Source organism: Hesperophylax consimilis, chromosome 24 (assembly GCF_061612785.1).
Source record: "Hesperophylax consimilis isolate HC1 chromosome 24, BYU_Hcon_1.0, whole genome shotgun sequence".
Classification (NCBI taxonomy): domain Eukaryota; kingdom Metazoa; phylum Arthropoda; class Insecta; order Trichoptera; family Limnephilidae; genus Hesperophylax; species Hesperophylax consimilis.
This window is the reverse complement of record NC_142859.1, coordinates 13,263,693-13,288,849: the sequence shown is the minus strand read 5'-3', so window position 1 is coordinate 13,288,849 and position 25,157 is coordinate 13,263,693. Positions and strand designations below refer to the sequence as shown.

The window sequence follows — 25,157 nt, the reverse complement described above, 5'->3', positions numbered from 1 at the left end:
ACATTTGTACACAGTTGACACTTGTCACATGAGAACGGGTCGCTTCTACGATTCGTTCTTAAGTTCAACAGCTCGGCTGTGGAACGAACTGCCGGCCTCTGTGTTTCCTCCCTCCTACAACATGGGACTCTTCAAGACCCATGTTCACTCCTTCCTCTCCAAAAAAAGACCCTCCACACAGCATCCCCAAAGATGACATAGGCCCCGAGGGAAATTATTTTCTTCAGGGCCTCCTGTGTGGAGTAAATATAAAAAAAAAAAAAAAAAAAGTAAACAAAATACTTGAGACGGGCAGTACCGACATTTAGAATAACACAAGGGGATGTATGAGACATGCATGAATGTGAATGAAGCAAGGAGTATGTTCCAAGACAGAGTCGTTTAACAATAATTTATTTTTATCTGCCCGTTCAAATGTAAAAAAATATTGTTACTGCCCAAAAATTAAATTAATTATTTTTTTTATTTGAGTCTAAAACATTAATCACTTAAATTTCAAATAATTTTGGCATTTGAATACAAGAACAAATATTTACTGAAATTCAAGAAATATTCAGTTCTTATTTTAATTAATTTCTTAAAATTAATTAGACGAATCCGAGCTCAGTAAGAGGATTGTCAATATTTGATTTAGAAAGCAAAAAATAAGTGCCCTAAAATGTCCCGAAACATTATTTAATTTTCGAATCCATTTACAAGGGATTGCTATTTTTGAAAATGTTACATAATTACAATGAAGTTCCGCTGAACTGTCAGAGCAGTTTGTCAACGGGTTCTTATTGACGAGGTTCTCCTTTGTGAAGCTAATGATAAAAAACATGTGTACTTATACCTCTTCACTAATTTATTTTTTAACCATTCAAATTCAAACCACTGTGATGGGTATTGTTGGTTGCTGTGATGTGTACTGTTGGTTGCTGTGATGGGTACTGTTGGTTGCTGTGATGTGTACTGTTGGTTGCTGTGATGTGTACTGTTGGTTGCTGTGATGGGTACTGTTGGTTGCTGTGATGTGTACTGTTGGTTGCTGCGATGGGTTGAGTGGTTAAAATAATAAATAAATTACATATAATAATTTAAATCATAAATAAAATAGTCTTATTAATAAACATCGCTTCCACGCTTACTATCTGTGAAGAAAATCTGTTTTATTATTAGGTTCGTATTGTACCGAGTTCTTTGATTGTGCATTTAAAAAATGTGATAATAATTAGAGTATTTGAAATTATAGCAGTTTTATGCTGCTAACTAAGGATATATTTTTAAAGTTAATATATTACCGGAAAATAATCAGCGTACTTTGAAACTTTTACAGCAGTTGTAGCAAATGTTAGAAAATAGAAATTATCAACCATAATAATGTCAAGAATTGGCAGTATTACAGAATAGAGAAGACGTTTAAAATCAAATAAATAATAAGTCTCTTCAAGACCCATGTTCACTCTTTCCTCTCCTCGAAAAGACCATTCAAACAGCTTCCCCAGAGATGACATACACCATGAGTGAAATTATTTTTTCAAGGCCTTGTGTGTGGAGTCAATGTAAAAAAAGAATCACACTACACATCTACTACAATAAATACTTCTAATTTTGATGACATAGTAACGGGTGCGCTTTATGTTATAGGTGGATTTTTCTGGCCACCATTTTGGTGTGGATTAATATTTGTCAGTTGGCATGGAAAGTGGTCGATTACAAGTTATTCGCAGCCTCACAGATCTTCGCAGAGGGTGCATGGGTTTGCTGCTTTGATGGGCCACAGAGTAGCTGGAAGCGCTACGGGAAATTGTAAAACGCTCTAGTCCAGGCCGTTTCCCAGGAGCAGGGCGTTCCCTCAAGCCAACGTATTAGAAGTGCTAAATATATAACTATTTTATTTTATTTATCCTGTATTCAATTTTATTTCATGTAATTCATTTACGTGTTTGCTTTTATATGGCAGACAGAGCGTTGCAGATGGATTAAAAATACATTATTATTATTTTGACATTTTATACAAGAACTGAGCATTTCAAACACTCTTTTGTACCCAAATCAGATGAAGTTTGTAATTGATATGGCATGTGGTGGATCTATTTAATTCCACCGAAGGTAGCAACAAAAAGGTTTTAGTGTGATTTTTTGTAAATTTTAATTTAACCTTAGTCTAATTATTATTATTTTTTAATTGTATCTATTACTTTTATTTCCTTCAAGAGCTTGCATTTGTTTTATACTTACTGACGTCATTGTAAAATCGACTGCCATGTTTAGTTATTATTGAAGAAATATATTTTTATATTAAGCTAGCTTGTATTTAAATGTGAAGTGCATTTATAGTCAATGCTGTAGTTCACATTTACCGTTGATATAAAATAAATTCATAATGAAAGTGGATATATGATGTTGTAATATTAAGTATAAGAAAGCACCATCAACCCAAAAAATGCAATGGCATAAATTTTTTATTAAATTGCATAATTTACCTACTTTGGTTATGTTTTAATATGGTGATTATCAGAATATATTGAAATAGGTACATTTATCGTGTTTGCTCATATAACAGATATTTTCACTATAAAAAGGGGAAATTAACCAGTGAAGTATCTCTGACTGTGAGAAAATTTTAAAATCTATCTGGAACTTTTAGATCATAAAAAACTGTGTCCATCTCGAAACAATGTTTCCACTCTCAGCAATAATAGGGCTTTATAAGGGATAAAGAAATTAGAACTTACCATTCGCGGGTTATATTAGACACATTGTCTGCTATATACGTAAGGAAGACATATCGATACCTGTGCAATAAACTTATTTCATTGTTATTTTAGAAATTATTCGTAGAAAGAATGAGTGTTAAACAGTTTAAAAGGTTTAATAAATAATTACAAAGATCGGTACCAAAGACATGTGTCTATAGTCTGGTGAGTGAATATATACGTTTTACCGGGAGGGGTCAACACATGCTAGGGAATGAGTTAAGTTAAAGCATGTGAAAGTATTTGTTTACCGATGTGTCTGAATAGTGTTGGCTCCGTAGTTCAAAAATAAGATGGTTTGAAAGGGAGATAAATAAATACATATGTTAATATTAAATATGAAACGATTATAATTAATAGGCGTACGCGAAAAAATTTAACAAAGCACGACTTATTTAAAAAAGAGCAGAAATATCTTATGTAGCATTTGAAGAAACATTGCAAATTTTCTTTATTCCTGTAACATGTTAAATAACAGTAGCAGATATGTTTTAAATCTTTTTTGTGGCATATTTTGCTTTTTTATATGGAGATAATTTCACTTTAATATCTTGTCTGCTGGATTATGTGCCGAGATTATCTTTAAAAAACATACGTATTTAGAACTTAAATTCAAGGGAAATATGTTAAATCGGTTGATATTTGGAATGCGGGATCTTAAGTAGTGGAGCCTTGATTACGTTACACGTAAGTTTTTCTTAAATGACGGAAGGGAGTCCACAATATGTCGGGAGTTGAATTTGGGACACAGATTATTTAATCTTTGTAGTATAATAATATTAGGTATAATGACTTCACATGTTTAAAAACAGCAATTCTTGCTAAATTTATCAAAGTAAAATTGTATTCCGCTTTCTCCAATCTTTGAGCTTCTGTGTGTATAAAAGCTATCTTGTCAGATATCAAAATCTAACATACGCCGCTCTTCCATGCTATTATTCTTAACAAAGCAATTTGAAGGCTTTGCAATACAGTAGAAGAACCTGCAAACTTCTACGTACAAAGTTCACGCAAACTCGCTGCAAATACCAGCTTCTTACTACTTCCCGCATTCAATTCACACTATGTAAGCACGCCATACACTGCATAAAGTCATGTCTGACTTCTAGATAAATAGTAAAGCAAGAAGAGATGTTAGATAGAAGATATAATGCAAGAGAAGGAATAGTGTCAGGAAGGGTAAAAGTCAGATGCGAGTCATGATGCACTGCGGGATTACTGCAGCGAATGGGAGATGAAACGGGGATGGGATGTTCGGAAGAATGATAGAGCTTAGCGCGACGAAATGTTATTTTAGGAACGTATGTGTGAAGGGTTAATGCTGAGTGAGATATCTATAGTCTGCCCCACGCTGCTGGTGTCAGCATAAGAAATTCCACAAATAATCAAATAAAACTTGGCTTTCATTCGTGAAGATTCAATGGCACTTTCGAGTTTTAGAGATATCATCTCTGAGATTTCTTTGATAAGGAATGATTTCAGAAATATACCTATATTTGTGATAAATGAATTATTTTGTGAGTTCAAATAATTTTAAAATAATTATTTCTTGTCTTTTAAGATTTGAAATGTGAGAGTGAAGATTTTCACAATGTTTGTTAAAATATATATTTTTAGTTTTAAAAATTTTAATAACGTTTATTATGATCTATTCTAAAATTTACTATGATAACCATTTTCTAAAGTTTCGTGGTACGAGCGTGAAACGCGGTATACAAAACCTCCCGCTATACAAAAAGTACTCGATGCAATCGGTATTATAGTTATTTATTTTAAACATATAATTAATAGAAAGTAATATTGTTTTATGCACATAACATACTACTTGAGACACGTCAAATCATACTTAATATTGTAAAATTACACACTCTTTAACTCTCTTCCAGATAGTATGTATAAAAACAGCCAGCATACATGAAAAAATCAAAGTAAGGCTTTAAAAGTATATTTTTTAAGAACATACAAAAATGAAAATACGCAATTCTTGTAGTGTTGTATTTTGTGTTGTTTCTTTCTTTATCTTTTCCTATCTCCTGTAATTGTAATATACCGTAATCTATCTTTAACAATGTATTATTAATTAGTAACTACCTTCTTGAAAATTCCTACCAACGTATCTGTTTCCTTTTTGTTTCTTCTTGTTTGTTATACTTAACCTCCTCTTTTTTTATTTTTTTGCTGTTTTGTATGTGAAACTTATAATTTTTTTTCCTATTTGCACAGTTTCGTATGTGCTAATTATAATTTCGATATTAATATACCAATATAAAATTGTACCTATCTCCCACTTATTGAAAGTTCTTCTCGTCCTATAATGAGTTTTGTGACTTGTCGGTGTTTTTCTAGCTAGAAATACAAAAAAAAAAAAAACAATGAAAAACGTAGTTGGATATAGCTATTTTCCCTGCGGGCAATAAAATTTCCAAAACGAAAAAATATATATATTAACAACGATTTCTGCAGCCAATAAAAGAAAATTTAGTTTAAAAAAATCATTCTATATTTTTTCACATTTCCTATAAATAACTTTCTATCCGATTCTAAAATCTTATGCCGTATTCAACGCAATTTTTAACCTTTAAGGTCATGAAATTTAATTAATATTTGCTACAAAAGCCTACTGAATTGTTTGTGGAAATCTTTACGGGGATAAAAAATAAATCTTATGTATATATATTTAATTCTTTTGTTCTCTTATTTAATGAAATAAAAAACAGAATAAGCTTATTTTTTAAGCCGTAGGGATATTTTTTTCAATGCAAAATAAACTCTGGGCTACAAAAAACACCACTAAAAATGTTAGCCGGAAAACGAAAAAAGTCTTTCTAATGAAAGAAAATCTTGCTTATGTTTCTTTTGGACGATTGAAAATCAATGTAAACTAATAAATAATTTTTAAAAAATAAAAAAAATATAAGTATATCTAGCACTATCACTTGATTCCAATATTAATAACATTCACTATGAGTGACAGATAATCTCAGTATGGCCTTTGTAAAAATATTGATTGAAATAGTTTTAGCTGTCTTTGGTGACAAAATCTTAGTAACCAAGTACTTCCTAACCATCATTCTTCTCATTCCTTGCCTTTCCTATTATCTTCGGCTTTACAGCGTGCATGCATTAATTGGGCATGACATACAGTTCTCCGGGCAGTTGCGACCTACTAGCATTAAGCTGAGGGGTTAGAAAAAGAATAACGAGTTATTTTTTCTCTAACCCCTCAGGCCTCTGGCATATTAACCGCTATATTTCTTAGAAAGCTGTTAGAAAGTCGGAGAATTTGTGTTTATTTCCGCTTCTCAATAAAATCCAAATAAGTGGGATATTTCAGAACGTATCTGAAAATTAAAAAACTGTTTATGAAAAGAGATGAAATACGCATTCAAATTGTATGGTTAAAATTAAAAATACAATTTTTATATTAAAATAAACATATGATTTTAATCATTAATCATTTTATTATTAAAATTAAACAAATAATTGTATTATTAAAATAAAAAAACATAATTTTTGATATTTTCAAATTTTTAAATCAAACATTAAAGAAAAGTTTTCAGAATGGCTCACCCTGAGTTTTTTCGTCTAAACACTGAACAAAAATTACAGATAACGAAAACATCTCATAAATTTTTCTCAAATTGCGGTCGAAACCTTTGATTACATAAAGAGGAAAATTTCAATTATTTTGTGGTATTCGTCTAATTATTTGAAGATATAGCTAGATATTTTATCTTTCTATCTCTGTTTATTTCATATTTCTATCTATGACGGTAAAGGAGACGCAAATATTTTAATGGGACCATATACTGTTTGTTCTCAAAAGCGTCAATTCATATAAGCCAATAAATTAACTCGATAAGCCAAGTATATAAGATTGCTGAAACAAAACAAAAAATATGTTTTAATTAATCATTGCAACCTTCACCAAGAAACTGGCTTCTGGTTGAGTTTACACTGAAGCAAAACTATTTATTGATCTGCCTGTTTTTGTTTAATATAAATTAGTATATTTCGATTCTGAGATTTTTCATTTTATATAAATGGAGTGGTGATCAATTGTGCGCCTAACGTCGATATCTTACATTATCAGAATAACTTCATAGCAAACTTGCCAACTTTTGGCAACTGTCCCATGTTGAGTACCTATATAGAATATAAACGTTGCTTCTCCTGATATTTTAATGCGTAGATTTCGTTTATAAAAATATACAACCATAAAAAGACAAGTAACATCGCATTATAAATACGATAATTTAAGCTGTTTTTTTTTATTTACACAAAACTTGAAGATTACGTTTATTTTGAGTATCGTTCTTAGCAATAGTATGTATACATATAAGCTGAAAAGCAAAGGAAACATAATGTTAGGTAATGGTTATCGTGTAAAGATAAAGTTTGATACAAGTGCATCGTACACGATTATTATTGCAGATAATAAGGGAGAACGTGAAAAATCACAGGTTATTTCGATTGTACGTTTTTTGATGCTGATGTTATTCATGAAAAATATATATTTTCTTCAGGATTTAAAATATAATTAAACTTAAACAAAACAATAAAAGATATAAATTTGTTTTTGGACCACCTAAATTTTTATCTCACTCCAGTGTTGAAAAGGGGTTCTAAAAATGATGTATGCAATCACAGATGTATTTCTATTCTATCTAGTATACCTAAGCTCTTTGAAGAAATCATTCTAAGCAAAATATCCTCTAAAATTAAACACGCTATTACCAATTGCCAACATGGGTTTGTCTCATCTAGATCTACTCTCACAAACCTTACAGTATATGTAAACTACATAAATACAGCATTGACTAACAGGAAACAGGTAGACTCCGTATATACCGATTTTTCCAAGGCGTTAGATAAGGTCTGCCACAAAATACTAATCAATAAACTTGTACAATTTTAGATAAGTGGTAATTTACTGGCATGGTCGATCAGTTACTTATCTGATAGATCACTTTTTGTAAAGATTAATGACTGTCTATCCTATGAATTTATTGCTACCAGTGGAGTCCACAAGGTTCACACCTGGGACCTTTATTATTTATCCTATTCATCAATGACGTTACCAGCATTTTCTACAATGTAGAAGTTTTACTTTTTGCTGACAATATGAAGTTTTTTAGGGTCATTAATGATGTGTACGACTGCATAATCCTGCAAGAAAACCTAAACAACCTTTTCAAATGGTGTTCTAGTAATAAACTGCAACTAAATATTAACAAATGCCAAGTTATGAGGTTCCACAAAATCAAACACCCAATAATTTATAATTATTCATTGTGTAATGTTGACTTAATCTCTGTAATCGAAATACTTGACCTAGGCATAATGTTTGATCAGAAACTCTGCTTTGTATCTCACATAACTTCTATCGCTAACAGGGCTATGAAAATGTTAGGTTTTATAGTAAGAATTTCCAAGGATTTTAAAAATATCAACACATTAAAAATTCTGTTCACATCTCTCGTTAGAAGTATTCTAGAATACAACTCTACAATTTGGTCACCTGTCTTTGAAAATCAATTTAATACCATTAAAAGAGTCCAACGCAAATTTTTGAGGTGTATTAACTTTAAGTTTGGAATTCCTTTAGAAAAAATTGATTATTATTTCTAATTAAATTAATTAAAATTGCTTAAGTTATAGTGATAGAAGAAAAATTTTTGATCTTATATTTTTATCCAAAATTATAAATTATCAGTTGGATAGCCCTAACATATTAACGTTGATTCAATTTCATGTAACTACCATTAAATCAAGGTCCTCAAGTATGTATTATTGTGACAATTATACCACAGTCTCAGAATATAACTCAGTAATAGGTACATATATTGCACACACTTGGGAACTTGTATGCTAAAATCGCAGATACTTTTAATATTCCCCTTGTAAAGTATAAAGCTGCACTAATGACACATTTTAACGCCACATATTTTAATGAGGTCACTATATAACAGGCTATTGTTACTGCTTCTTTCTTTATTGTTATTTTATTTGTTATGTTTTAACTTAATTTAATTTTTATCATCAAAACTTCGTATGTAAATGGCACTTGTGCCGTAAATTCTAAATAAATTAAATTTCACTCTACCGGTTTCGGAATTTATATCTTTAATTGTAAATTATGACGAGCCACAAAGTAAATGCTTATTACAAATATTTCAAACAAAACAAGTAATATAATATATTCATACTAATCGTACAAAAAATAAAGGCCCGTTTACGAATTGGGAATACGTGTGTTCGAATGATATAGCTATATGAACCACCCGCTAGAGTATGTCCATTGGACTTAGTTCAATGAAATGACTAGCGTTGTTTCAGTAACGTTTCTTCACTCTGATAATTCTTGTAAGTATCTGTCAAATATTTATAGAAAAGAAATACACATTTCAAATAAATGAATTACTAAAATATAAAAAATTATTTTTGCTTTATCGCTTGTCTGGTATGATTAGAGTTATCAGTTCCGATTTCGATAATTAAAAGTTCATTTAGTTTATTTTATAATTTTACGCATAACTCTGGAATAAAATATCAAATACGCACCCACGCGCTGACAGTCGAAATTGGTATGGTGTATTAGTTGATAAAGTCTCTTTGTGCGTTTTCCTTCCTTAAACCAAAATATATCTGTCACCTCCGCGTAAGCATTCGAGCAAAGAAACAAAAAAAAATAGATGGTACCATGTCTCTTCAAACCACAGAATATCATAATCATTAGTTTTGTTAACTAGATCAGCTATTGATTAACAACACAATACAAATATAATCTAAATCTTAGCAACCAAAGTGAAGAAGGCGTGTTTGTAAAAAAATATCACACGACCCAGATGTATTGTAGAAACCTACGGTCGAATTTGCTCTGGCAAATACTCTAAATAAAGTGGAAATCTTAATGACGTAAGAAAAAAAATATCTTTCCGCGGGGTTAATTTTAATTAATTCTGATAAAAGTATCACTAAAATCATAGATCTTTCTAATATTACTAATTTTTCTTCTAGAAAAAATAATCTGTTGCTTACATGTAATTTTTTATAAAATATTCAAATCGTTTTAAATAAAATATTTAAATGGTAAGGTACAGTTTTTATAAATCTTAAATATAAATAACTTAAATCCGATGACAAATAATTTGAAGATATTCTTGATATTTAATCAATTGATTAAATATCAAGAATATATTCAAATTATCTATTAAAAAAATTAGCAATTATTCTCCGTGAGGTCATGTTAAAAATAATGTCCAAATAAGGAAAATCAATTTATCGGAAGTATTTTTCCTGTTTTGTTTATGTAAAAACTTTTAATAAAATAATATTTTTGTAACAGAATCGGAGAAAGCTTTTAAATAATAATTATACAGCTATTTAAAAAAAAAATGGAACAAAAAATTGAACTTAATTTTGATTCCATAATATTACTAAAAATCAAAAGGTGAGTAATAGAATTGTTGCATTATGCAAATTGATAATTTTCACTAATTGCGTGAATTTAAATATTCATAAAAATATTGTCTATCAACGTAGAATAAAAGTGCTGGATTTGACGTACGGCAAATAAAACGACCGTATTAATAAATAATTATTCTTCTCAGTTCTTTGATCTGTCTGATTAATGGAATTTCTCGAGAAAAGAAGGACTAAGTAGGTTTGCATCTAGCACACAGTGAATGAATAAAGGAAGCAAAGAAAAATCTCCCGCTCAACGAATTTATAAAGCTCTCTAGTACGGTAAGACTAAGAACGGCCTTAGAACTGAGATGAAATTTCGCATAAAGTTTATTGACGGCTTTTTCGTTTGCATGGTTATATTCCCAAAATTCAATTCAATGACCTTTTTAGTTTTTTTTTATATTATTCTCATACATGTCATCTCTGGGGATGCAGTGTAGAGGGTCTTTTTGAGTAGAGGAAGGAGTAAACATGGGTCTAGAAGAGACCCATTTTGTAGGAGGGAGTAAAAGTAAGTTAAGCGACCCGTTAACATGTGACAATAATGTCAATCGTGTACATATGTTGAGCGCGCGTTTGGCTTGTTTCCCGATTATGCACCGGTGCCGAAGGGATCAACGATGCTAGTTCGATGTAGCATCTTTCATTATAATACCGGTTTACAAGGATATCATAACTACATGACGCCTGAGCTCTGAAGATTATAATCCGCTTGTTGAGATAGGGGACCAAACGGAAAGCATGTTGCGAAGATTGCTTCTGTTGAAGAGACTAGATAATCATTTCTATCCTTATATATTATACTCGTGTATAAAAGTCTAAATGATTGTGTCAATTTACAAAATGATTTAAACAATAAATCCACCTATTGCCAACAAAATCAACTATATCTAAATGTTCCAAAATGTCATCACATTGTCTTTTCTAGAAATAAAAAAAAATATTTAATTATTATTTAAAAACAACAACATTGCAACAGTCTCAGATATTCGTGATCTCGGAATAACCCTTGATAGTAAACTACAATACAACCTTCATATACATCAAATCACAAATAAAGCTGCTAAAATGTTAGGCTTCATCATAAGAAACACAAAACTTTTTAATAACATCGATATCATTAAGCAACTCTACTTTGCCTACGTATGAAGTCATTTGGAGTTAACATCAGTTGTTTGATCTCCATTTTACAAAATCCACATAAACAAAATAGAAGAAATTCAAAACAAATTCCTAAAATATTTTTGTTATAAGTCATTTGTAAGATTTAATAAGTATGCACAGGCAGCTTCATACTTTAAAATTAATTCACTTAGTGTACGGAAGCATCATAAGGATGCACTATTCCTCTATAAAGTAGTTAACAAGAATATTCAATGCCCAAAGTTGGTAAACAAGATTCCATTCAATGTATCTGCGCGTTCAACACGTTCTTGTGTCCTGTTCAAGGTTGATCAAAGCAAAACGAACTCTTAGCAGAATTCTTGCCTGAACAGACTATGCAATAATTACAAAAGCGTATTATCCAAGGTTGATATTTTCAGTTGCGAACTTACCAAATACAAGAGGTCCATAAAAGAATATTTCCCTGATGGTTTGTGAATAATGTTTATGTCTCTATTGTTTATATCTCTATTATGGTTTGATTTATACCTACAACCTCTCTCCATAGCTATAAATGTAATGTTTTGTAATTATTTTCGTTTTATATAATCTTTACTTTAATATGAATTTTTTAATTTATATTCCTTTTTCACAAATTTAATTTACTTATTCCATATTATGCTGTCTCAGTAGATGTAACGTCACAAAGAGGATATCCATATTTGATTTTATTTTAGCTATATAATACTGATAAATTGATTAAATTTAAACTGTCGATTTTCCGAAAATGATTAAATACAAAAATAAAATATTATATTGTTTGACTTTCGTGATTAAGAAAACGCTTTTTGCTTCGTCTACCAAGTCGAACGATGGCCACCCAAATTTTTGTCACATCACATTATGTTATCCTTTGCTAATCTTATTCAAGAATTTTCACAAACAAATTGTTAGATTATTTTGTTACTGCCGGAATATAGCGTAGTCCCCTAAAAACGCCACGGTTCTTTGTGTTACTATATTTCTGTCAAACTAACATTCTAATTTTACGCGTTAATGAATATTAAGGTTGTTTTTATAAAAGCTATAAATGGGATAAACAATAAAATAAACGTAGATTCGTTGGCTTTAATTCACAGTTAACAGTTTTTAAGTTTCCTTAATAATAATCGAAAGAATGATTCTTTAAAAGAGAGCGGGCGAATCCAAAACTGAACCCTCGGACATCTCAATCACTTAAGACATTTTTTTGTGAATACGCCATCATTCTACAATCAAGAAACGTCTAACAAGATGGCTATGCAATATTCATAATCAAGGCATGCGATCTACGAAAGCTAAACAATGTATATTACATCTGAAATGTGAACCTTTTGTATTTATTTATTTATTTTTATTTATTATTGGATAATTTGTATAGCGCCGCTTTTGTGAGATATCACCTCAGGGGCGCTTTACAGTTGATGCAGGTATTACAGAAAATATAAATATTACAAAAATAGAGTGAAGTTAAGTTAAGTAAAATGAAGTAAGGGTACAGGTGACACGAAGATAGAAGATGGAGACTCTGCAGCAAGAATCCCAGGTGGTGAAGAAACTGGTCCAGCTGCTGCAGCGAAAGAGTCCACCGCGTCCACCAACAGTGCCAGCACGAGGTTCGTCATCCGTCCAGGTATGTGTCTGCTGCTAATAAAGCGCTGACACACTATCCTCTCACAGATACCAGACCTTGGCAGCACCGCTGTGACGTTCTACGAAGATAGAAGATGGAGACTCTGCAGCAAGAATCCTAAGTGGTGAAGGAACTGGACCAGCTGCTGCAGTAAGAGAGTCCACCGCGTCCAACAACAGCGTCCAGGTATGTATCTGCTGCTAATAAAGCGCTGACACCTCACATAGATAAGAGACCCTGGTAGCACCGCTGTGACGTTTGGCAAGTCCATCATTTATCTCCATGTAATCCTGTTCCTGGTAATTGTTGAAGTGGTGCATTCTGTCCGCAATAAAAAGCGACGGTTGGGTAATAACTTACCATGGGCTTAGTAAAAAACTTGCCAGTGTCCAAGCTTGCCCAGTTTCCGAGAATTTTGTTGAAAACATCTGGAGTGCATTTACCGGTCGCCGTTCGTTTCGAAAGTCCAATATTTTTGAGCAAATTTCAGAATATTCACTTTAAAACACTGCACTCAAATCACATATTATAAAGTTCTAATAATTATTAAATTTATTTTTATTTAAGTTCAAATGTTGATGGATTGATTTTAAAAATAATTTCAAAGGGATGTTGCCTCATTTCCCTTGAAAATACTAAAAAAACACAAAGCGGTTGGAGGAAGCGTTAGGACGCGTCCTGCTGCCACGAAGGGCGCTACATTTACTACTATTATCTTTCATTTGAATGCTTTTATATGATTCCGTTTTCTTTTTTTTCAGGTATGTGGTATTCAATCCAGTCTCCACGTTTTCACACTACTTAAGGTATTTAAGTACATTTTTCTTCATAAAACTTATTATAATATTATTTTCGGTTTTTAAGCACCCCGCCTGGAGAATATTTGACGTTGATAATATCATCATCAATTTATGGAGGCATTTTTTTTTTTACACATCGACGAGAAAAAGACTATTTGATGCTTGAGAATTTACTGCATTACTACTCTAACTTACGTTTGACAATCGACTGAGCAACACATTCGTTATTTTTAATTCGATTTCGTCGAAAGCTTCCAGCTGCTTGGAGGCAGTGGAGCTATATTATTCCCATTAGCGGATGATGTGAGGCTGAAAGTAGCAGGAACGGGAAGGATAAGTGAAAGAGATATGTTGCAAATCACATTACCATTCAAATCTGATCACTTAACATAGCTAAAGCTCTTTTAAGCCTTGGGTTCTGATGGTGCGATGACAAGAACTATATTATTGTGGAATAAAGTCCTGAATATGAAATAATCCTTACTAAGGCATTTGACACAGTCTCTCATCATTTTTTTCTGGCTAAGCTCCATAAAATTGGAATAAAGAATACGGCATTTGGATGGTTCAAATCATACCTAATATGTAGATAGAAAGCAATGTGTTAAGTTACCATCACTTAAACCATCTCATCACACCAGCATCAATTTTGGTGTACCACAGTGCAGTGTACTCGGTCCCACACTTTTCCTCATTTATATGAGGAAATGACTTATGTAGATTGTCTATTGATGGCAACATAATCACTTTTGCCGTTGATATGGCCCTTGTAATAAAAAGTAAAACATTGGAAGAAATATTTCATAGAGTCGATCTAACATTGCAAATTATCGAACAATGGATGGATAATAATCTACTAACATTAAACATAACTAAAACAAAATATCTAACCTACAGTCTTAACATTCAAGGTCAACCTTCAACCAATCATATTCTAAAAATACACTATTGAATAGATATCTCTAGTTGTCAATGCAACCCACTGGAACAAGTAGATTCCATTAAATATTTGAGTATATCATAATTGACAATAAACTCCGGTGGGAAGATCACGTAATCAATGTTACAAACTGTATACGGAAATTGGCGTATATCTTCAGATCATTACAAAATACTCACTAAAGAAGGTATTTATTGAAGGTATATATATATTTTTTAAAAGAAAGACAAACATTCCCGGGTTACGAATAACCCAACGATGTTTGAAAATCTCCTACTACCACCACAGAAAACCGAAAATGTTGCTTGTGTTGTGATGGAGGACTTAGCCAGCCGAGGAATCGAACACGCGACGCTTGGGTGAGACCCAAGCGCTATGCTCACTCAACCACTGACCCTATGTCCATCAATTATATCTTACAGTATAGTAGTCTAGGTGGATGCTTTAAAACTATATTAGATGCATTAATTAAAGCTCGAAAATTGATTATGCGGACACTCTACAAAGTACACTACATTCACCCCACAAAGGACTTATTTAAGAACTTCCAAAGTACTCAATATACAATCCCTATACATCAAACACTTATCCTCCTACTAAAAAATCATTTAAAAACATAAAAAAAAAATTTAATCAACCTTCAACACAAGATATTCCAACCAATCCAACTACACTATTCCAGCAACAAGAATCTCAATAGCTCAGTCACAATTTAATTTTCTTACTCCTAAAATTTTCAACAATTTACCAATAGAAATAAATTCAATCGCCAAATACGACAGTTTCAGGAAGGCGCTTGGGGATTTCTTGATGAGTGAGTGGGATAGTGTCGGTAACCTGCTTCTCGTACTCAGATAGAAGTGTAAATATTGTTTACGTGTGTGAGGAAGAAGATACATTTATGTAAGTATATGTATGTTGTGTGTATGTATATACACATATGAATGTATGTATATATACTTGCGTGTGCATGGTATGTATGTATGTACATAGGTGTACTACTTTATATATTTGTGTTAATTTTATAAAAAACTTTGGCAATTTTTTGTGAGTTATTGAAAACACTGTTTTACCAATTTCCAATTTTTTTTTATAATTCTATAAAAATATGTTTACATTAGACTTAAATTAAAACTAACCATTCCTCCATTGAGCACCATGAAACAGGCAACTGCCTAGTATGGTGCTCTAATGTATCTTCTCTAAATAAATGTATTAATCATGTAACATAAATAAAATAAATTAAATTAGGTATAAATATTGAACTTGTTACCTGATTCAAGTATTCTGTTTGTTGCTGCTGGTATATTTTCTTTTATATAATACATTTACCCCCTTATTGATGGGCATGTTTTGGATTTTGCATAGGCCATTAATGATTGTTTGTCAGTTGAATGGGGTTTTAGAGGGAATTTATTAGTAAGGCCGTTATTGTTTCCCTAGTGTATCTTTTAAGATGAACCATACTTTTAATTTTGTAAAGTGTTTGACAGAATTGAATTGACTAAACAAGCGTCCTTGTGTTCCTCGTATGTAAGTCATCAATAGATTATATTTTTCTCAGATCTTTTTAATAATTTTTTTGCCATATAAACCAGTAAACTTCTTTTTTTTCCTCGTTATGATCAAAAACAATATTAAAACAGAAGTTATCAAGACAAAAAGTCAATAAAAAGTGAAGAATCAATGTAAATAAAATGCATCATAATACTTATATAGTTTGTTGTTTTGCGATAAAGTATTTGGTTCGGGACAAAGAAACAAAGAAGAAGAAGTAGAACAAAAAAATGTTGGATTCGTCTTTCAATAGCTATATTGAGATGTTAATTCAAAAGTTGCATGTAAGAGCCACATTTTGAAATATCCAAATTGCTTTGTATTTCTAATTCATTCAGCTCTACAAATGGACATGCAAAACAAATTAGTGCCCCCTTCTTTCACATCCCTATTATACCTTTTTATCAGGGAAATTTACCTAAAAGGGAGATAGAATAACACATGCATCGCGTAACGTCGAAATTGAGTAGTAAAATGTTTAATGGATATATTAAAATAATGAACACAGGGGTTAAATGAAAAAAATATTTAAATAGCCTTAAATTAAGGCATTTCGGAAGACATTAAGGACGGGTTGTTTCGGAGAACTTGAACAATTCTTCAAATTTCAAAGTTAATTTTCAAGTTCTGTGAAAGATATTTTTAAGTTCTGTTTTTATTTCAGTTCTGTCAAGCAACTAGCCTATAATGATATAATAACAGAATTTGAATAGGACTTTCACAGAACCCGTAAATAAACGTTGAAATTTGATGAATTGTTCAAATTCTCCGAAACAACCCGTCCTTAGTGTTTTTAAGAAAGAACAAAACGATTGAAGATGCGCTTATTCTAAAAGGTTTTTTTGATAAAAGGTGATTTATAGAATTTATTGAAATTTTTTAGGGGGGAAAAAAATTTTAAAGAATACCTCTCGATAATGGTCTTAACAATGCCCCATCGCCATTTAACATTTATACCCGAGATCTTCTTGAAGGCTGAAGTTTGCTTAAACAAATGACATTGCTGTCCCAGCCCAAGCCAAAACCCTTAAAGTAGCAGAGGAAACCCATAATTCGGACCTAAAGGCTATGGAAGAATATTTCCTTAATTGATGACTAAAGCCAAATGGTGAGTAATCAGTTACGACAGCTTTCCATCTTAACAATACACAAGCGAAACCAAAACTCTGTGTTCAGTTTGATGAAAAAAATATTAGTTAATATGCTAGATGAAGATGCTTAGTTTTCTCAACAGCTAAATACTGTGCTCCACTGCCGGTTAACAGCATCTACACTTCAATGGACGAAGTTCAACTTAATGCTGCAATGCAAACCACCATGGTATCATTAAAAGATACACCTTTGTCTTGACTCTCCTTACTTGCAAATATAACCCCGCGAAATATCAGGCGAGAGATTGAGAGAACACTGAAGGAAAACAAGAAGGAATACAATACCTTTGCACGATGATGTGGTCTCTCACCCTGCATGACACTTGATGTCCAGAAAACCCGTCCGGTTAAAAGGAGAGAATCCTTCAATTACTTCTCAGTCCTAGAAATAACACACACAGGCCTTAAAGAGTCAGCAATGTGTAAATGTGGTGCGCTGCAGACCTCCAAACATGTGGTCAAAGAATGCCCGCTGAATTCATTCCCCGGCGGGATCAATGAGGTAGACAAGGCGACGCCTGAGACCCTAGACTGGCGCACTCACCTAGATATTCTCCTTTGACCGCCCACCATACGAAAGAAGAAGACAATTACTGTCTAAAATATCATTTTGCTAATTGCCTTTCTTCTTAAATCGACATTATTTGTTTCGTACGTCTAAAAACCTCTTCTGATAATTAACATTTTGATTTTTTCAATTTTTGTGCGTCGTTCTCCATCAGCAGGTATGCATGTACGTACACCATCTTTAAGTAGTAAAAATATATTTCAAACATTCTAAAGCGGAGCAAAGCTGTTTTTTTCTTCATAAGCTTTCTGGCGTTCATCTTTACACGTAGGCTTCCCTTACATTCCCCCTATTTTACAGATTTTTGGCAACTTTTATCCACTGAAAGCCAGGTGATCTTGTAGATATTTGGTCGATCTCTTCTGTTGTAGGTGACCTATGTTTCCTTTACCTAACTAAAAATTCCATCGTATGATATTTGTAATCCTACGGTTATTAGCTGTGCTATGTGCTAAACACACCACTTAATTATTTCTCTTGCTAGACGTTTTAATTTTTTTAACAAATTACATTTATTTAATTAAAACATGTTTCCCAGATCTTGATAAATTATTGTTTCAATTTCATTCACGTACTTTTACACTGAGAAAATTGAAAACGGCTAAAAATTATTCAAATTACTCTTAATCCAGTTAAAAACGCGACTGCAGGCCGCTTCCTGACAATGTCTTAGTAATCTCATAATAATATCGAAGCACGCTTTCATCCACCAGCGCGGCGTTTATATTTTTTTATTTAATTTTTTTTAACATATTACCGAAATCTCAAATGTTTCTAGAGGAATCCTTACGATTATAAGTTATTTACATTCAAAATTAAAAAAAAAAACTTTACCTTACTTGTCAAATATTTTAAGTAAAACGGTTTGAAAATTAATAAATATAAACTTTCCGAGGAATCACTCTAGAAACATTTGAGTTTTAGGAATACGTTCATCATAAATAATTAAAATAAACCCCTCGGAAAGATCGATTTTTAGGCCTTCTAGGGTAAAACTGACCGTAGGGCGTCCATTACGCTAGGCCGCGCGCCGAATATTGTTTTACACGACTTCATAACTTATGTCGTTAAGATTACATCTTTATTTTAGAGATTTTATAAGGAAAATTCAACATGGCAACGCGTCGCATATTTTTATGCACGACTGTTTTATTCTCGTTTAATTGTCTATTGTCTCGTTTAAAAGTTAAACAAGCTACCTATCAATTCAAACGTTAATGACTTACAATCCTGTTTCTTAATAGCCATATTTTTTATGGGAATAATTATGCTTGCAGCTGAAGTAACTTCTCTAAAGGTTCATGTTTTCATTAGGTCAGAGACTAGGTACAGTCAGGTAAAACTTAACCCAATTAAGCAAATTCTTGCCATCAATCACTTACTCTGCACTATCAAAGTAGTTGTTTCAATTAATTAATTTTGTCAAATTTCTGACCCACCCTGTTAAAAGTGAATCTCCATTTAGTTCCACAATTCCTTCGGAAATTTCCCGCCCCTCGTTATGAATATTTTACACAAAAGAAATCAGTTAGAAGGCGCTGGATTCCAGCAACAAAATGATAATATTATGTTTATAATGGCGTGTAAAGTGATTCCAGATTATTCCAAGGCCATCGGTGTTAAACTGGTGGCTGGTAAGAGAAACTTCATCGAAAAATATGTCGATGATTTGTATGGCGCCGTTTTTGTGCATAATGACAAAAACAACAAATAAAGAACATAAAAAAATAAACTTTTGAATGATTTTTTAAACGTTGTTCTTATGCTACGTATACATACGCGAACCGAACTGCCGAAATGAACCTCAACTAATGGGAAATTAACGAAAGCAACCGCAAATGGCACGAAACGCCGCTTGAACTTGCTTTGTTACTTTCCCATAATTTGTGGCTTGGTTCGTATTTCATGCGTACATACGTACTTTTAAAGCAAACATATTACAATTCCAAAAGAGATAAAAATAGTAAAAAAATCTTAACAGTTTTCTCAAAAACAAGACCAGGTGAAAATTGAGAGAATATTGTGTTTTTGAAGTGAAACTTCTTTACGCGCGTCATGCAATTTCGAGGAGTAAAACCAACTCATGACCGAAACGAAAATGCGGGACCGATTAAAGTTCATTTGATGTAGTAAAAGTTTTGAAGTAAAATATAAATGCTTCTTAGCTCATCTCGACAACTGGCGTTGGTGGTGTAATGGTCAGCATAGTTGCTTTCGAAGCAGTTGATCCGAGTTCGATTCTCGGCCATGGAATATTATTTTTTTGTTTTTAAGGAATTTTTTTTTTTTAATGGTTGACCATAATATCAATCCACTAAGTAATATTTTAGGCCTGTAGCATAATTGAAAAGTTAAAGAATGATATAAAATTTTTTATGATGTTAACGATAAAAAAATGAAAAAAAACATAAAATTAAAATAAAAAATGGGCCAACGGCACGCGGTGTTCCCAAGCGGTCACCCATCCAAGTACTGACCGCGCCCAATGTTGCTTAACTTCGGTGATCGGACGAGAACCGGTGTGTTCAAAATGGTATGGTCGTTGGCAAAAGTTAAACAATATTAATTTCTATTCTACCTGCCAATAAATATATGAAAATTAGTATAAAAAAGCCCTAATAATATTGAAAAAATTAGCAAGGTGTGTGCGAGGTTGATAAAAATAATCATTACATACGCGCTTGAAAAAGATCGTAATTACATTAATAAGTTTGTAGGAATTTTTTTTTTCAATGGTTGACCATAATATCAATCCACTAAGTAATATTTTAGGCCTGTAGCATACTTGAAAAGTTAAAGAATTTTATGATATTATTAATTATAGTAATGATAAAAAAATAAAAAAAACATGAAATTAAAATAAAAAATAGGCCAACGGCACGCGGTGTTCCCAAGCGGTCACCCATCCAAGTACTGACCGCGCCCAATGTTGCTTAACTTCGGTGATCGGACGAGAACCGGTGTGTTCAACATGGTATGGTCGTTGGCAAACGCTAAACAATATTAATTTCTACTCTACCTGCCAATAAATATATGAAAATTAGTATAAAAAAGCCCTAATAATACTGAAAACATTAGCAAGGTGTAAATATTATATACCTAGTTTAACTCACTCTCCTAACTCATCTTCGCTGTCTACAGGCAGAGCGCACGACTGTGGTCGTGAAGAACCGAGGTTCGATCCCCGCTTTAACTAATTTTTTTTTCTTTTTTTATAACTTTTAATTTTTTTTATCACATGCTACTTATAAATATGTCAATAGACAGAAAAAAAGAGAGAATGAAATGAAAAGAGAGAGAGAGAAGAATACTAGAAGTTTCACTTCTGTCTTGCGTAGGCTTGACACACCCATTTTTTTTTTAGTAGTTATTTCAATCAAATCATAATATATTAAGAATTACACAATTTATATAGTGCCATTTTTGTGAAAATTCACCTCAATGACCCCGTACAAATATCAATTACCTAACTAACTAACTAACTAACTAACCATCACGCCGTTTCCCCGCAGGGGTAGGCAGAGAGGACGGACCGCCAAACAACTCGGTCTTGGCACACACTCCTTGCCTCATTCACATTCATACATCGTCTCATACATACTCTTCTATTGTTCTGACTCTTGACATGGCCCGACTCAAGTATCTGATTCACTTGGTCGTGCCATGTGTTCCTCGGGCGTCCCCGACTTCTGCTACCATTCACATTTGCATCGTATATTCTCCTTACACTCCTTTCTTCGCTCATTCGCTCTACATGCCCAAACCATCTAAGCGTCCCTTTCTTGATCTTACTCATTACGCTTACATCAGCCTTGCACTCTTTGCGGATATCCACATTCCTCACACGATCATACATGGTTTTACCACACATACGCCTCAGGGATCTCATTTCAACAGCATTCAATCTACTTTCATCCTTTCTTTGCCAGTTCCATGCCTCACTTCCATACATCAGGGTAGGTACCAGCACTCCATTGTGGACTGCTAACTTCGCTTCTTTGGACAATTTTTTGTTAGTGCCAACTGCGTTCAGTCCTCCATTAATGGAGTTACCTGCATTTACTCTTCTTTCAATATCTCTGTCAGCCTTCCCATCTCTCGTAAACATGCTTCCTAAATACACAAATTCATCCACCTACTCCAAGTATTCCTCATTCACAGCTATATTGCACACTGTTTTCGTACTTTCTCTTTCGAAAAAATATCATTGTACAATAGTTTTGGTGATTCATTATGTCAAGTCTCTAAAAACACCAAGCCAAAGGATTAAACAATAGATCTGATATGAAGAATCGGACGTCATCTTAAATACTAATAAAATGCACGAATCTTGTTCGCCTAACCAAACCGCGAGCCGAAATACGCCCCGAACAATGGAAATCTCAAAAAAATCTCGAAAAACAAACAACAAAAATGGAAATCTCTCCCATGGTTCGTGGTTCGCAACGCGGTTCGGCTCGGAAGTGTATTCGCTCCATAAGGCAGCAAAACTCTTGAACAGAAACTAATGCAATCAACGCAACTTTTTATGCCTCTAAAATCATTTCCATCACGAGCTAAGGAACTTTGGAATTTTCGCTAAACAGTCATTTGGTATATTTTATTTTTTCAATGCTTACATTTTGTTTAATTGCCTATTAGAAATATATTATTAATCACAATGGGTTATTATCACAAACTGTGAATACCGTAAAAAATGTGTAGATGGCTTAAAGTTTAGTTTTTCTGTTTATGATCATAGTACTAAAAATGAGTAATTTTAACATATTTTTTATTTATTTTATATTATAGAAACAAACAGTACCTACATGATTTACAAAGAGGAAACAATATAAAGGAATAAGATACTTCATGTTGGGTACCTATTATATGTTTCCTTGTAATGTTATTTCAATTATACGTTAAAACACTACTAAACTACATTTTTGACAAAAAAATAAATTTCAACATGCACAAAATAACATTAACAGACCAGTTAGACTAGCGTACAAAGAAAACATAATAACTCCGACAGTAAATTCAAGCTTTGGACAAAGACACTACCAATACCATGCTATAAAAGCTTTCAACAGTGCAAAATTTGAAATTAAAATTGAGGAAAATAAAAATAAATTCACACACAAAATTACAAAATGGAAGAACAAAAAAGACAATATTACCAAAATTTCATAGCATAAAATAAAAACAAAACCTACACGTAACACACAAAACCAATATAAACCCACATCACTCACAAACATACAAGATTATTTTCAACGTATTATTTTTTAATTTTAAATATATTAATATTTTTAATTTAAAATGTATTAATTTCTCTTTAAATGTATTATGTAGATTATATTTTCATATTATAAAATGAAGGCCTCAGCACGGGCAAGCCACCCAGTGAAGCCTACATTACTGGAAAACTTAAAATGTAAAAAATATTGTACCAAATAAAATAAAATAAATAAATGTCTGCTAAGTGGTGTGTTTATTCATTAATTACCAGGTGACGTGTGTAGTATATAGGTGTGTTTGTAATGTATGTGTGAGTGTTTATGTGTATGTGTGTGTGTCTGTATGTAAGCTCATTGAACAGTTTAAATTATTGAAAGGATGCCACGTTTGAATTTGGGCAGTGAATCCGGAAAACTGTCAATGTTAGATTTTATACAAATATTATTTAGAGTATGAAGAGCTCGGTTAATTGGTGAATTAGATGCTGCATTTGTTTTCTAATTAATCATGTGGAATATCACTGTATATCTTGTAGGTCTCAAAGGTATGTTAAAATTAATAAGGGGCAGAAGTTTGGTACAATCAATGTTATTGTTTAAAATATTTTCATTCAAAATAATTGATTTTAAAAACAATCCAAAACCATACATTCCGAAGTGGTTCAACCTGGCTACAACGTCATTATGATATAGAAAACGCCACTGGCTGGCAAGACGGCTGTGACTAACGTTGCTCAGCATGACGTCAACACCGCCATATTCACGAATAAAAACGAAAAATGTCGCTTGGAGGCAAATTGAAAATGGCACATTTTAGATCGTTAAAGAAATTGTATTCGTCAGCATAAAAATAAATATAGTAACATTATTGATTACTTAAATTAAATAGGATTAAAAAACAATGAAAGGACCCTATTGCGTTGATAAATATTTATGATTCATTATAAACCTACAATATCGAAAATCCTCTACAAAACCAGGTGATAGAGTAATTCAGTTAAATTAAAAATTACAACATAACGCTGGGTTGGCTTCAACCATAATTATCTCCCCTAGAATATCGGATTTTTGTAGCAGCCACCCCAATGCAACCATTTTAATCTCCACCATTACTCCTCCCCAGCGTTGTAACTTGATAATGTACTAACTAATTTTTCGCTTAGTCATACAAAAAGTTCCTTGCCGAGTAATTCACCTAACGATCGTGGTTGTGTTGCATTTAAACCTGTTTTCATCGTATTTTTATTATTTTTATACGGATAGAGATAGGTTTAGTAATATCTTCATTGTTTCTACATTATTATAACAAAAACAGAGCAGGTAATGAATAATTATGAACCATAAGCATTCTACTTGGTTGAAACACCGCCTTCGGTCGTACTGATATAGATTTAAGACACAAAGAGGTAAACCATGAACCTTTATAATCAGCTTTCAAAAAGCAAATCTGTATACTGTAAATCACTTCTACGCACAGCGGTGCCCCACCTTTGATTGTACTTGCACACCAAACGGAGGTAAGTTATCACCAGGGCAATCTTCAACCCGGGACACCTCTGTGGAACTTCAATCGTACAAGTCACGAAGATAACGATAGCATTAAGTGTGACGTAATCCATCAAACTTCTTACAAATGAGTGTGGTTTTTGTCAAAACCATGCTATGCGGTGAACAAAACAAATCCTTTTTCGATAAATCCTATACAAACCTTATTTGGGAGCCACCTCTGCGCTGGAGCCTCACAATACTTGATACCTATTTGATTGTGTTCAAAGGAGGACGGTCCGTTTGATTGACGATCCATTGTTAACAAACCGTTTGCCATCTCAAATGCACAAATTCAATGAGTATTTTGAGCTAGTAGCATTGATCACCAGAGCACCGGTGTACGTTCGTGAAACTCGGCCTACACTAGCAGAACATCCGTTAACAGTTGGC

General features: G+C 32.6%; 1 protein-coding gene and 2 non-coding genes across 3 annotated transcripts in view; 1 reads left to right on the top strand and 2 right to left on the bottom strand.

Moving 5' to 3' along the window:
- Positions 1-25,157, top strand: part of dpr1 (defective proboscis extension response 1) — an 856,597-nt gene that overhangs the window by 520,968 nt on the left and 310,472 nt on the right. The window lies entirely within an intron of this gene.
- LOC149411937 (5S ribosomal RNA) lies at positions 20,429-20,547 on the bottom strand. Its single transcript, XR_016304775.1, has one exon. It is a non-coding gene; the product is annotated as a 5S ribosomal RNA (ribosomal RNA).
- Positions 20,870-20,988, bottom strand: LOC149411936 (5S ribosomal RNA). Its single transcript, XR_016304742.1, has one exon. It is a non-coding gene; the product is annotated as a 5S ribosomal RNA (ribosomal RNA).